Raw genomic sequence first — 13792 nt, forward strand, 5'->3', positions numbered from 1 at the left:
ATGGCACACACACCCCAATTTTTAAAGCATGCATGCAGAGTTTAACAAATACGGCAGACACTTGTTTAGCTATCCTGGGTCAATGAATGAGATGCTACTGGCCCCCAGAGCAACCTTCTTTCTGGGCCAGTGGGTTTGGGGAGGACCAGGAGGCGACAGATTCATCCTGCATCATCCTCATCCCGAGTCTGTAGCCCTTCGGAACCAGCTTAATGCAGGAAAAGGTATCCTGTAAGTCCTTACATTGAAAGCATACTTCACCTTGCCTTCTGTCCTCCGTCCCCCTACAACGTCTTCAAGACAAAAGCAACTTTGGCACTCACATAATCCCCCAAACTCTTTGGGCTCAAGCTTCTTCCAAAATTGGACTGGCAGGACTATGCTATCTTTTCCACTCCTCATTAGCTTTAAGATGATTTCTACAGAGTTGTTTTCAGCCAGAGGGTTTATCTGAATATCCCACCACCTAACCTGCTTTATACAAAATAGCTATACATTTTTATTGCATAAAATGATGCATTTGTGCTTAACAACGATGATATTTGCCTGTAAGAACTTTACAGGGCAAGAGGATCAAGGGGATATAGGCCCACGTTTTTACTTGCTCTAAGAGGTCGGTAGTAACCATTTGGAAGACTGACATGGCATAGACTTTGGGATAAAAATGTGAGACTTTTGATGGATGGTGGCGCCCATCCTGCTTGAGGCCACTTGTTCCTTCCTCAAAGGAAACTTCAATTGGTTGGCCAGTAAGTTGCCTCCTTGCCTTAAAAAAATAACCATCAAAGAAAGACCACTCTTAGCTGGTTCCTTAACCACCTCAGCCTGGCCCTGTGCTGCCCAGCAGTGGCCAAGATCTAGCCCCTTCAAGTCAGGGACAACAGTGAGGGCAGCTGGCTTTGATTCGGACGGGAAAGACAGTGTTAGTCAGCAGCCCCTCTCTCATGGCCTGAGGCCCTGGCACTCCAATGTGTGTCAGCTCCTGACTCTGGCCAGGGACGAGTGGGTGCGCTGGGGACAGGTTTGCGAGTCCCGTCTTTGGCCCACCCTGAACACTGCATTTTGACTAGCTGGTCTTGGATCAAGCTTTTATAACTTTAAATCCTGAATGTCAAGAATGAATTTCTGACCCCCTGGTCCTTCTTCCCAAAATATGGTCAGAAACCTCTGAAATTATAATCAACATGGGGAAGAGCCTATAAATCATTGGTTGATTCAGAAAACATTTACTGGACTTCTACTGTCTGGAACGCAGTGTGCTGGGTATTGTAGAGTCCTTGCCATCAGAATGCTGATAATCTTGTCCCTTGCAGAGAGATCAAAGACCTAAGAGAGAAACTGAGATTTAGAGGGGGAACCTAGGGCTACTTGTAAGTGACCTGAGATGTTTGTCTTCCCATTGATTTGGCTGATCCGCCTGGTTCCGACCTTCCCCATACCTCAGTGAGTATCCCTCCCAAACCTGGACTCACTTCGGTGAGAGTGACCTTCCTACCTGGAGGAGGACCATCCGTGGGTCAAGGTAAAAAGGTGACTGTGCTTCTCTGTTGAAGATTCAGCAAGGGACACCTGGGTGGCTCAGCTGGTTAAGCAGCTGCCTTCGGCTCAGGTCATGATCCCAGGGTCCTGGGATTGAGCCCCACATTGGGCTCCCTGCTCATTGGGGAGCCTGCCTCTCCCTCTCCCTCTTCTCCCCACTCGCATTCTCTCTGCCTCTCTCTCTCTCTGTCAAATAAAAAAATTAAATCTTAAAAAAAAAAAAAAAAAAAAAGACTCAGCAAGAGACAAAGTGGAGAAAGCCTAAAGTTGGGAACCAATTCCGCTGCCTATCACCAGGCTCCAAGCAGTTCTGGCCAACGAAACAAAAGTCAATTCATGATTTTTACATCAGAATAGACTCAATTTCCTAAAAATCATTTCAGAATGGATATTGGAGAAGACTGTCGCCCCTGCTCCCTTTCTGTTGTAGCTGACTTGTTTGTGTTTCTTTCTTCTCCCGTGCACCATCAGGAAGTGGCAGTTGGAGTTTGGTTGATTAAAAGTGCCTGTTCTTCTTGGCGGTTCTCTCACAAATGCGTTGTCCTGCCATGCTCCTCCGTTACTGAGGCTGGTGCGTTTGTTAGCTGGTGTCACTGAGAGAGCAGTTAGAGATTTAGGAAACAACTGTCTTGCACGCCTTTAAGAGGAAACTAGCTTAAAATCAGATTTGTTTCCTTAGTAGGAACTGGACGGTACGCTGCGTAAGCTGTTCCGCTACCCTTTGGTTTATTTTATTTTATATTTTATTTTTATTTTATATTTATGCCCTTCGGATTGATTCTGAGCAGATACCACCTGCTTTTCCTTTTGTCTTGTATTTGCTTATCATTCTCCTTTCACTGTGTGACCTGTTTCCATGCCCCCTCCTCTGTATCAGCTTGTTATGAATGTTCAGTACCGTGACACATAGTGTGTTTTCCAATTCTTTTATCTTTTGTCTTGATGCTCCTCTCGTATTTAGCCATGGGGATGATGTTTTGCTGAATGTAATATTCTTGCCATTCAAAAAATTTTTTGAAAATTTTATTTATTAATTTGAGAGAGAGACAGAGCATGAGCAGTGGGGAGGGGAGAGGGAGGGAGAGAAGCAGACTCCCCGCTGAGCAGAGAGTCAGATGCAGGACTCTAACCCAGGACCCTGGGATCATGACCTGGGCGGAAGGCAGAAGCTTAACTGACTGAGTCACCCAGGTGTCCCCTTGCCATTCAAAAAAAATTTTTTTTAAGATTTCATCTATTTATTTAGCAGAGAGATAGAGAGAACAAGCAGGCAGAGTGGCAGACAGAGAGAGAGGGAGAAGCAGGTTCTCTGCTGAGCAGGGAGCCTGACTTGGGGCCTGATCCCAAGGCCCTGGGATCATGGCCTGAGCTGATGGCAGCTGCTTTAAGCGACTGAGCCACCAAGGTGGCCCCGCCATTCAAATTTTAATTGAAGTTAATAGTAAAACAAAGTTGTAGTAGATTTCCTCCACCTCTGATTCCAGAGAGGACATCAGAAAGCATCCATAGAGTATGCAGAGTATGAAAATACCCACAGGTCAGGGTGCCTGGGTGACTCAGTCAGCTGAGCATCTGACTCTTGATTTCGGCTCAGGTCTTGATCTCAGGGTTGTGAGATTAAGCCCTGCACTGGGCTCTAAGCTCGGTGTGGAGTCTGCTTGACATTCTTTCTTTCCCTCCCCTTCTACCCTGACCTCCTCTAAAATAATAAACCTTAAAAAAAATATGAACCAGTCCTTAAAACTTAGGATCTCAGCCGATCGTTCAGCTTTGTATATGCACACGGAGGAAGAGTGACCACGTGTTAAAGGGGGTCTAACACGCTTGAGAGTATTTTGATCTTTTGCAAAAGCAGAGGAGGGCAGTACAAGAGCTGGACCCGGCCCCGTTGACCGACTGATGGATGTGATGAAAGGCCACTGGGCTCCTGGAGGAGAATCAGGTCCAGGCTGGGTTTCAGCCCCCCTGCTTCTACCCGGGGAACTCCCACAACGCCCAGCATCCCAAAAGTTCTAACTGGGGCCCATGCTTAGCTATTGTCTTGTTCCATGGAAAGATAAGTGACAGCTGTCTTGGGTGGCTGGTGTGCTCTGATCCCACAGATACGGAGTAGACTCATTTATTGAACAATATTGACTTGAGTTTCTGTTTGTGCCAGATACTGTTCTGGGTGTTAGACATACAGCAATAAAAAGGGCAGACAAGCTCTTTGCTCTCATGGAGCTTGTATTCCAAGGCTGGGACAGGCAATAAAGTATGAGGCAAATAAGGTAATTTCAGATAAAGGTAGGATAAGGGGACAGAGAGTCAGCTTATGTCCTTTAGGTTCCTGGGTCTACAGTGGACTCTTTGAGAGGATAGCAGTAGTACAGGGACCAGAGGTTGAGAAGGAGCCAATTACATGAAGATCCAAAGCAATGCTGTCCAGTAGAACTTTCTGAATGCTGAAGATGTTACATGCTGTGTGATCTAGCTAGTCCCATGTAGTTACTGAACACTTGAAATGTGGCTAGTATGATTGAGGAACTGAGTTTTAAATTGTATTTAATATTAATAACTTAAATTTGAAAAAATACATGTGGTTAATAGCTACCCTATTACACAGTGCAAATCTGGAGGAAGGACTTTTAGGCAGAGGGAACAGATTGTGCTAAGGTCCTGAGAACCCAGCGTGGGATTTATGTCTGGAAAATAGGTTTGGTCTTTAAAGAGCAACCCTGGATGGGCGTCTGGGTGGCTCAGTCATTAAGTATCTGCCTTTGGCTCAGGTCATGATCCCAGGGTTCTGGGATTGAGCCCCCGCATCAGGCTCCCTGCTCAGCGGGAGCCTGCTTCTCCCTTGCCTGCTGCTCCCCCCTGCTTGTGTCCCTCTATTGGTCTCTCTGTCAAATAAATAAAATCTTAAAAAAAAAAAAAAAAGCAACCCTGGAAAACTTAAAAATGCTTCCGGCTTCTGTTTTGGGGGCCCCTGGAGAACCTAGTGAGGAACAACAGTTACCCAGAAGGGAATTTAAAAACCCTGATCAACAAAGAACTGGCTTCCTTTTCTAGGATGGGCCCATTCCCACATGGTGTGACTCACAACTCTTGACTGGTTTCCTCTGCGAATGGGTTGTGGCTGGCCTTTGTCTGTGCAGGAAGTAGCCATTCCAGGGCCGAGCTTTTCCATTCTGGGAACGAGTCCTGTCTTTGTTCTCTCCTTGCATCTTCCTGAGACAAGAGACTGAAACTTCTGCCTGGCTCTATCAAGACGTCACTTGCTGCCTTCCATCCATCCCAGGGGCCTAAGAACTCTTTTCTTTTCCCCCTGTTGCTGAAGATGGTATAACTCAGCCCTGGTTATAAAGAGCAAGTGGTCTTGAGAGATTGTTTGACCGGAGTTGCCTGGAGAGGGGGGGAGGGAGAGGCCACCGCAGGGAGCAGCTCTGCCTGTCCAGTATGGGTAGAGATTCTATGGGGATTCACAACCTACAGCAGAGGGCTGAAACTAGAGGAGGCCCAGCTACGCGGTCTGTCAGCCTGGGCTAGCCTGGATTAGTCACTGGTTAGCACTCTCCTTGAACCTGCACGCCCAAAAGAAAACACAGTTACTTAGCACTGCCCTGAGAATTATAGGAAACTGAGCCAAGGAGATTGAAATGTTAAATCAGAAACCAAAGACCCAAGGCCACTTCCAGGATTGTTCTGTGACCCTGCCTTTCCCCCTCTGTCCTGCCTGATGGCAGTTAGGTCCTCCTCCCTGCCCCCAGACCAGCAACGGTTTGAGGGACAGGCCAGGGGAAAGGGTAGAGGCTGTTGACTTTGAACTGTGGCATGTACTAAGAAGCTGTCTTCATGTTAATGACTTTGATCTCTCTGGTGAGAAGTCAGAGGTCATAAAATGAACCTTTGTTTACCCCTGGACAACATGTCGCATGTTCTGCCTGCTTTGTGCACGATGCCTTCTTGACGGGCATGTGTGAAAACCCACCCGAGTTATGTGCTTTGGCCTTCAGGAGATGATGAACATGGCCATGCCTTGCATAGATGCCTCTTTTTTCCATGTCCCTTGCCTTTACCTTTGGCATATGGTTCTCCAGGAGGGACGTGTCTGCTATGGTAAGGGGCTGGGTTACACTCTGTAATATGAAGGGGTCATTTGAAGGTCCTTATAAGCTAGATGGGCACCATTAGCCCAACTGAATTTATTTTCCCCAAAAAATTACTTCTGAAAAATAAACATGTTTATTAAATAAAAATTGGACCAGTCACAAAAAGAGAACGGAGAAACAAGTTACCCAAGTTTCCCTGGACTGCCCCTTGTTGACATTTTGATGTGTTCTGTATTTGTTTTGTTTTTTTTTTTCTACCTAAGGGTTATTTTTGCCATTTACATGTCTGTAAGCATCATAAATATGCAATTTTGTGCACTGGTTTTTGATTTAACATTAAAAAGTAAGTGGGTAAACATTGCTTTTAATGGCCACATGGCATGCCCGTAAGTTCCTACGTACCTGGAACTGGGGTGTCCTGAGCCCCCAGGACTCGGTGGCTGACTGGAGGTCACCCAGTGAGGTGGTAAGGACGCCAGGCACCAACCCCATGTTTCTCACTCCAGCTGATTGTTCTTATACTCACTGGGTCTCAGCCTTTCTCTGCCTTCACTCCTCACACGTGAGCTGGCGCTATGTCCCTGCCACTTGTGTCTCTTGTTATCCGGTATGACTTCGCCCCTCCTTCCACTGAGGATCACTGCACCACTGCTCTGGGGCATCTCCTCAGGAGCGGAGGCCAAATGACCTCTTTCCACGGGTCACCTGAAGAAACTCATATCATAATAACTAGTAGGATTTGTTTGGGCCAGATCTGCCTTCTGCTTCTCCCAACCCAAGCAGTGCCCCCTGGACCTTTCTCATGCCCTCACATTAATGCCAGCTCTGCAGCAGCAGAAAGAATGGCCAGAGGAAACAGGGAGAGGCTTGGCTGCCCTGCAGAGGGTTCTGGTCTGCAGTGCTCTGGGAACTGCTGTCGGCAGTGTGGACGGATGACGGAGCTCCCCTCCCCACAACTGACCTCTCAGAGCTCTTCCATCCCTGTCAGGACTGGCTCATGGGCATGTCTTCACATAAGGCCCTGTGATTCGAAGGGTTCTGCACTTAATTTCATGCTCTGCTGTTGCCGTCTTGAAATTCTTAATAATTTTTGAACAAGGACCCTGCATTTTCATTTTGCATTGGGCCACACATATTATGCAGTCCGTTCTGTTCTCATTTGACTTGGAACACATCTTACCTACCTCATTCATCTTGTTCTATTCTTTTAGATACAATTATGGCTCACCTTGTATCTTGGGGCAAGTTTTAGTGGAAGGACAGGCCTTTGGGATCAAATAGACCATATGACTGACCAAATGACCACAGATTGACTTTGGGACTTTGGGTTAGTTACCCTGTTATTGTGGAGCCTCTGTGTTCTCATCTGTAAAGTGGGCATAGTGATCTTAAATTTTTAAGACTTGTGATGATCACGTATGTGAAGTGGGTAACATAACGCCTAGGACATCTACACTCAGTATTACCTTGTGTTCCTCCTTCCTTCCTTGCTGGGCAGTGTTGGTATACAGTAAGTGCTCAACATGTGCTTACTACATGGCAGTTTGTGATGATCAGTTTGTGCCAACGCTTTGTGTCCTGATCTCTGGGTAAGGGCTAGGGTCACACAATTAGAAGGGCTCATTTTAAATACTGACTTTTTTTCTCCTTCAGATTTGGGAAGAGGTGTGTGGTGGAGCACTTTCTTTGTTTCTTTCTTTCTTTTTTTTTGAGAGAAAGTGAGTTGAGGGGAAGGGGCAGAGTGAGAAGGGGAGAGAGAGAGAGAGAATCTTAAGCAGGCTCTGTGCTCAGTGCAGAGCCTGAGGCGGGGCTTAATCTCACGACCCTGAGATCATGACCTGAGCTGAAATGAAGAGTCCAGTGTTTAACTGACCCAGATGCCCCTGGTGAAGCACTTTTCAGTAAACTCTTATCCTAAGAAAATTCTGAGCATCGTGAAATAAAACAGAGACTAAAGAAGGACAAAATATGCAGTCGATGATTCGAGCTGAACCTTGTGCCTTGGGGAAACCTGGTAGATCATGGGCGGGACCCACAGCCTGAGCAGAAATGCAGCTACAGCCAGGTTGGCTGGCTCCTATAGGTCAGGATCTGGGACTGGCGCCTTGGGGTGTCTGTGACTGAGTCGGGGGCAGAGAGCCAGGCAAGCCTGGGGCAGCCTGTGGGCTATGACTAAATTAGGAAGAAAGAGCCCCCAGGCTTTCCCCGGAGCTCACTGGGCAGGTGGGCAGTGCTCACGCCCCTGGTGGGCAGCTGGAAATGGGCTATGTGGACTGGCTTTCACTTTGACTTTTCAGCGGGCTGCAGGAAGGTCACACCCTGGGTCCTAGCAGAGAGAAGCTTCCCACATGCCAGTGACCAAAACTGCCTCCTGCCCCTTTGCCTCCTTTAGGGGTGGACGTAACATAGGAGAACCCAGTGGGCTTTAATCTTTGGTCCTGTACAAGGTCTTTGGGGGAGATTTTACTTTGTAAAAAACTACCCTCCTGAATAATTTTGAGAGGGGATTATATTAGATACTGGGCATCACAGATGAACACCAGGCCGTCCAGGCAGGACCAACTGGGCTGAGGGCCGCTTTACACATCATGGCAGCGAGGTCCCCGTGGGCAACTGGTTTAAATTTAGAACTTTACCAAAGGGGTAGTTTGGTTTGATGGTTTAAATATTACGGGGTGAAATTTGGAAACAGAGGAGGGGAAAAGTGGCTGAAGAACAAGGCCTCCTAGAGAGAAAGGTGAGCAGTTTCCTAAGTGATTAAACCACAGTTGAGGCAAAGCCCATCCCCGGACCCTGCAGCTCCGTCGGCTCCTCCCAGAGAGGGGGTCTTGGCTTTTTTCTTCTTCTTCTTCTTTGTTTTGTGTCGTGTTTTCTGGAAGGGCTTGAGCATTGTAGCCGTTTCTCAGCGGAGGTTCTGTTGATGTCCAGGGCTTCGTAAACCTTGGTTGCAGGGTCTGTCTTGAACGTTGCAGGATTTGGGCAGCATCCCCCAATTCTGACAGACAAAACCCCTCCAGCACATCGGGGGTGGGCAAGTTGGGGGGGCTCACCATGGTGGAGAGCCGCCGCTTAGAGCAGGAGACCGTCTGTTTTTCCTGCTGAAAAGCACGGCTGTACCGCCGGCGGGTGAGCTGCTGGGTCACCTCGCTCCATCTCCTGCTCCATAAACATAAAACCAGGAAGAGGCAAGCTGTTCAGGAGGTTCGCTGGCAGGGGGTCAGCGTGCCCTGCTGTCTGATGCGGCTCCATGGCTAGATGTCTTTTTGGCCACCTGCAGGACCCGAGTGTTGCCCGAGAAAACCCAAAGGAAAAAAACAAAACAAAAAAAACAAAAATACCAAGCAAGTAAGCAAACAAGTCACCATCACTCCCACCATCACCACCACCACCACCACCACCACCAATGAAAACTAGGAAAGTAAACCGGGACAGGAGGCTTTGGGATTTTATTAAAAGTGGGGGTGTCATGAGCGCGAGACCCCCTCCTTCAGAGGCGCTCAGGAGGCCCGTCTGTGCAGCGCCGGCGGGGGTGCTGATATGTGAAGAGGCTGAGAACATGTGGCATAAACTCGGACTGATATTGTTTGCCATTTAACTCGGTGTGTGTAATGCAGCAGGAATGGCTCCTGGCGGCATGTGACTCCCCTTCCAGACGGGTATGCGGTGCCCTGGGGCCGCTCTTTCTCTTTCCCTCGCTCCCTCACCCTCCATCCCCCTCCTCTGCCCCTGCCCTGACTCGTGAGAGTGTAAGTGGACCCTTGTCGTGATTGGCAAGCAGGAAGCTGGTAGAATGTCATTGGAATTTTCTAGGGAGGCACATGCGTAACACCCAAAATGAGTCCCGGCTCCGCTGGCCTCAGGTGAGCCTCCACGCCAGGCGCCTTGGTCTTTCTCGGAAAGGTAAGGTTGCATGAGTCCATACCTCCTCTCCCCAGCACAGGAAGGAAGCCGAGGGTTTGCTTCCTATGCCCTAGTCCAGGCGGCTCTCCTGACCGTGTTCTTGGCGCTAAGCATCCGTGCATGAGTATGCGATTTGTCTGTATCCCCACCCCCTCTGGTTTTAAAAAAAAATTGTAAGAAATGACTCACAACGGCAGGGTAACATGTGACCTCAGACTGTTCCCCATGACCCCAGTGAAATCCGCGATCCCCCTGTCAGCAAGTCTAGATGCTCTTTTTACGCTGGTTACTAAACTCTTTGAGAAAGGAAAGTTGCGGGGCTGCCCAGAGACGGATTGCGTTATCACCAGACCGGAGGGCACGGAAGGGGTCATTTTCGGAATCCTGAAACCTTACGAGGGATGGGGGTTTCTGAAGGCTGAGGTGTTGTGTGTTGATGGCTGGAATTTGCCAGCGATGGAAAGGGAACCTGAAGGCATTTGAAGTGTCTTGTGTCGGTTGATGGCAGAGTCAGGTTCACGACCCCGGAGGGGAGCGCCGTGTTAGAATTCAGACGCTCGGGATGTTTTGCCAAGAAATGTTTGAAGGTTGTTTCCCGGCACCTCTGAAGGAGCCTTGATACGCACTTGCGCAGCTGCGAAGGGTCTTTGAGTAAAGTTATATTTCAAAACAAAGCCGTTTTAGTCGTCCCCAAGCAAGCAAGCCAGCTAGCATATAAACATCTGTTGTGCGGGTCAGGGGACGTATTCGGACCTGAGTGTGATGATCCGTGAGCAGGCTCAAACACAACCAAGCATGACTCACCTCGTTTCTTTATCTGATGCAGTTAGAAGCAGCTTGGACACGTTGGGGAGCGGACGACTGGTTTGCTTCTTGCAAGTGTGTTAAAGCAAATCCGCACGCATAAAATGGGGTGTGAAATGGCATGTGCGATGTGTCTTACCTTGTGGGAAACTTCTAGCCTTAAAAAAAATCCATCACGTAGCATTGCCATTGATTTTTGCCTTATATGTGTTGGAATCATGTTTTTCTTCTTTTTTTTGCACGCCTTTGCCAAGATGTCAGAAAACTGAAGGGTAGATATTTTCACACACTCCCCTCCCCCCACACGCATACACTAACAGCTGCCACGTATGCTTTTGTGGAATTTGATCTTTTGAGCGAAATGACTTCCTTCTTTTCCATAGGAATAGGGTAATCAATTTTACCACAGAGGACTGCGTACATGTCCAGCGTTGGCCGTTCCTAATTAGCAATGCATGGGGTAGAAGAGGAAAGTGCTGGAGAGCAGTTTTGAGGGAAAGGAAAGTCAGCCATCGACTTCTAACCCTTCTTTCTTGCCTCTGCCAAGGCACTTCTCAGTGTCTGTGGATCTTAACCACAGGCTTAGGTTGTGGTGATCCGAGAAAATACCCAGAATGGCACGTGCAAATGGCTACATTTGACTGTTACTGTTTTTTGCCTTTTATCCACTCTTTTTAGTAGCTTTCATATGGCCACAGCTGTGTAACATAGAGACAAAAGCCAGAAGTAACCTATATATAATATTCTCTGCCTTGGGTGGCACCTGTGTTTTGTTGTCTATAGTCAGAAATGTGTGGGTCTTAAGGCACCAGAAACCTCCATCCTCTTTGGGAAACAGATGCTTTCTCAAATAGACATTTACACGGTATACTTATAATGTTCCAATCTTAATATTCTCATTTGCGCTAAGGAATTTAACAGAGTTAGACCGCGTACGTTCCCAGCACACACACAGGAAACATATACGCTGTACTTCACAATGAAACCCTGAGCAAAATTTGTTCAGTGCTTCTAATGTGCCCGGCACTGAGCCAGATAGACACTCAGGAATCTGAACGATTTTAGGATGGTGGATGATGTCTTCAAGGTGCTTATAATTTAGATGGCAGAAGTCACCCCTGGCCATCGTCCTCTGGCTCTCTGCAGCAGAGACTCTGTGGGCACTGTGGAGAAAGTCTTGCCACAAAAAATATTTATCGAGCCATGTAAAATATGCTTCGGTGTTTATAGCTAAGAGAAATTGATTGATTGCCCATTGCGTTTGTGACCCTTTGTGGGCTTATAAAAAGTTCAGTGTTTATTCTTAAGTATAATTTAAGACAAATGGTCATGCTGCTTTAGTGACAAAAATGGCTTGTGGGCCTCAAAGTAATGATGAACAGATCGATTCTATTCCCTTACAGACTGGCAAGCCTCAGACTTGGCTTCACAAAAGTTCTCCTGGGGAACCATTAAAAATCCCAATGCCTGGGGTCAATCGGAGTCTCTGGAGATCTGGCCTCAACATCAGTGTTTTAAAAACAGCCCTGGTGGTGCAGTGCTGCCATTTGAAATTTAATGATAAGGATGATTTGCCGAAAACTTTTTTTTTTTCTTTAGCCTAGGGTGATTTTGAAAGGTGGAGTTTCTCATACTGTTGCTTGACTGAAGAATTTTTGGCATTCTGGAGTCTGATTCTTCTATTCTCTGGCTTAGTGAAGTAGCGTTCCTGGAGCTATGCTTTCTTCCTATTCTCAAACCAGATAACATGACTCTAAGCCAACTAATGAGATTACCTGAGGTTCTGTGAACCTTTTGATTCCAGGAGGCCAAATGTTGAATGCACTCCTTAAAACTCTCTCTCTCTCTCTCTCTCAAGATTTGTTTATTTATTTGAGAGAGAGAGCAAGAGAGCACAAACGGGGAAGGGGCAGGAGGAGGAGAGAGGGAACCTGGAGCAGCTAGCTCCCTGCTTAGTGCAGAGCCCAAGGTGAGGCTCCATCCCCGAACCCTGAGTTCATGACGTGAGCCGAAATCAAGAGTCGGACGCTTAACCCACGGAGCCTCCCAGGTGCCCCAGGGATTGAGTCTCTCTTTTTTTTTTTAAAGATTTATTTATTTGACAGAGAGAAATCACAAGAGAGGCAGGCAGAGAGAGAGGAAGGGAAGCAGGCTCTCCGCTGAGCAGAGAGCCCGATGTGGGACTCGATCCCAGGACCCCGAGATCATGACCTGAGCTGAAGGCAGCGGCTTAACCCACTGAGCCACCCAGGCGCCCAGGATTGAGTCTCTTAAAGGAAGGTAGGTATAAGGGTAGCTGCGTGTGTCCTTGAAGTTCTTTCTGTAGTGTCTGAAACCCTTATGAAAAAAGAAGGCCCTTCTTGGTGTACTGTTTGCCTAGTAGATAGAAGCATCTGTGAAAACACAGTTGTTAGTAAGTTCTCTGTAACTCACCATGGATTCTTAGAGTTGCAAGGTAGGTTCAACACATTCTAGTTTAGTGGTTCTCAATGTATAGCATCATTGTCCCCTGGACTTGTTAGAAATGCAGATTCTCGGGCTCCAACCCAGCCTTCCTGGTATAGCAACTAGGAGTGAGCCCAGTGTCTGTGTTTTAAGAAGCTCTCCTGATGTCCACCTAATTCTTAAAAAAGCTCTGGTTTCACCGTGTCATTTTACAGACAGGTCTGTTGAGTGCGGGTTAAATGCCTCTCTCTGAGGTCATCCAGAACTGGAGGAGGGATAGAGGCTAGAAACTCAGACCTCCCAAGGATGAAATCTATCATGATACCATGGCTGGATGATCTTAACTTTTCCATGTGCCATAAATAATAGCTTTAAGAAAACATTCACCATCCTCAAATCATGTGGCATAAAGGAACCTTAAAAATGTCTCATCTGACCCTCCCATTTCACAGATGAGAAAAGTAAGGTCTACAGGGTAAACTGACCACAAGGAGATGTACAGCTCTCGGTGGGAAAGTCTGTTTACTCAGTGGGTCTACTTATGACCAAAACAGTGCTACACCCCCCACAACTACCCCACACTGCCTCCTGAATTTCATGTGGACTCCTATAGTTTGGCTTAAGTCACGTTGGTTAAAATGTCTGGGTTAATAGTTAGGGAACTCTGGGAAGAGACCAGCTATACCGACTGAGAATCTTAATTCTAGACAATTACTCTAGAATTTTATTTTGATTTAAGGTTGGCTTAAATTTTTATAACCATCCTTATGCATTTACCAGAAAACCTTTGGTGATACAAACTACAGACAATAAAGTTAGGAGAACACGGGATCATTCTCAGAGCATGTGTTTTATCTCAGAGTCGTGCAGATTAGACACATCTTCTCAGATCATACACTAAAATTGCATTTTATTCAGATTTCATTAAAGGGAAAAATATGGCAACCAGTCTATTTGTTGAATATTTTAGAATTTTATACTTGATGTGGTTGGTGGTATCTACATAATTTGGA

General features: G+C 47.0%; 1 protein-coding gene across 1 annotated transcript in view; it reads left to right on the top strand.

The window, feature by feature from the left end:
* RBM20 (RNA binding motif protein 20) overlaps positions 1 to 13792 on the top strand; it is a 180722-nt gene that overhangs the window by 102881 nt on the left and 64049 nt on the right. The gene's annotated exons all lie outside the window — the stretch shown is intronic.

Source organism: Meles meles, chromosome 13, assembly GCF_922984935.1.
Source record: "Meles meles chromosome 13, mMelMel3.1 paternal haplotype, whole genome shotgun sequence".
Lineage (NCBI taxonomy): Eukaryota > Metazoa > Chordata > Mammalia > Carnivora > Mustelidae > Meles > Meles meles.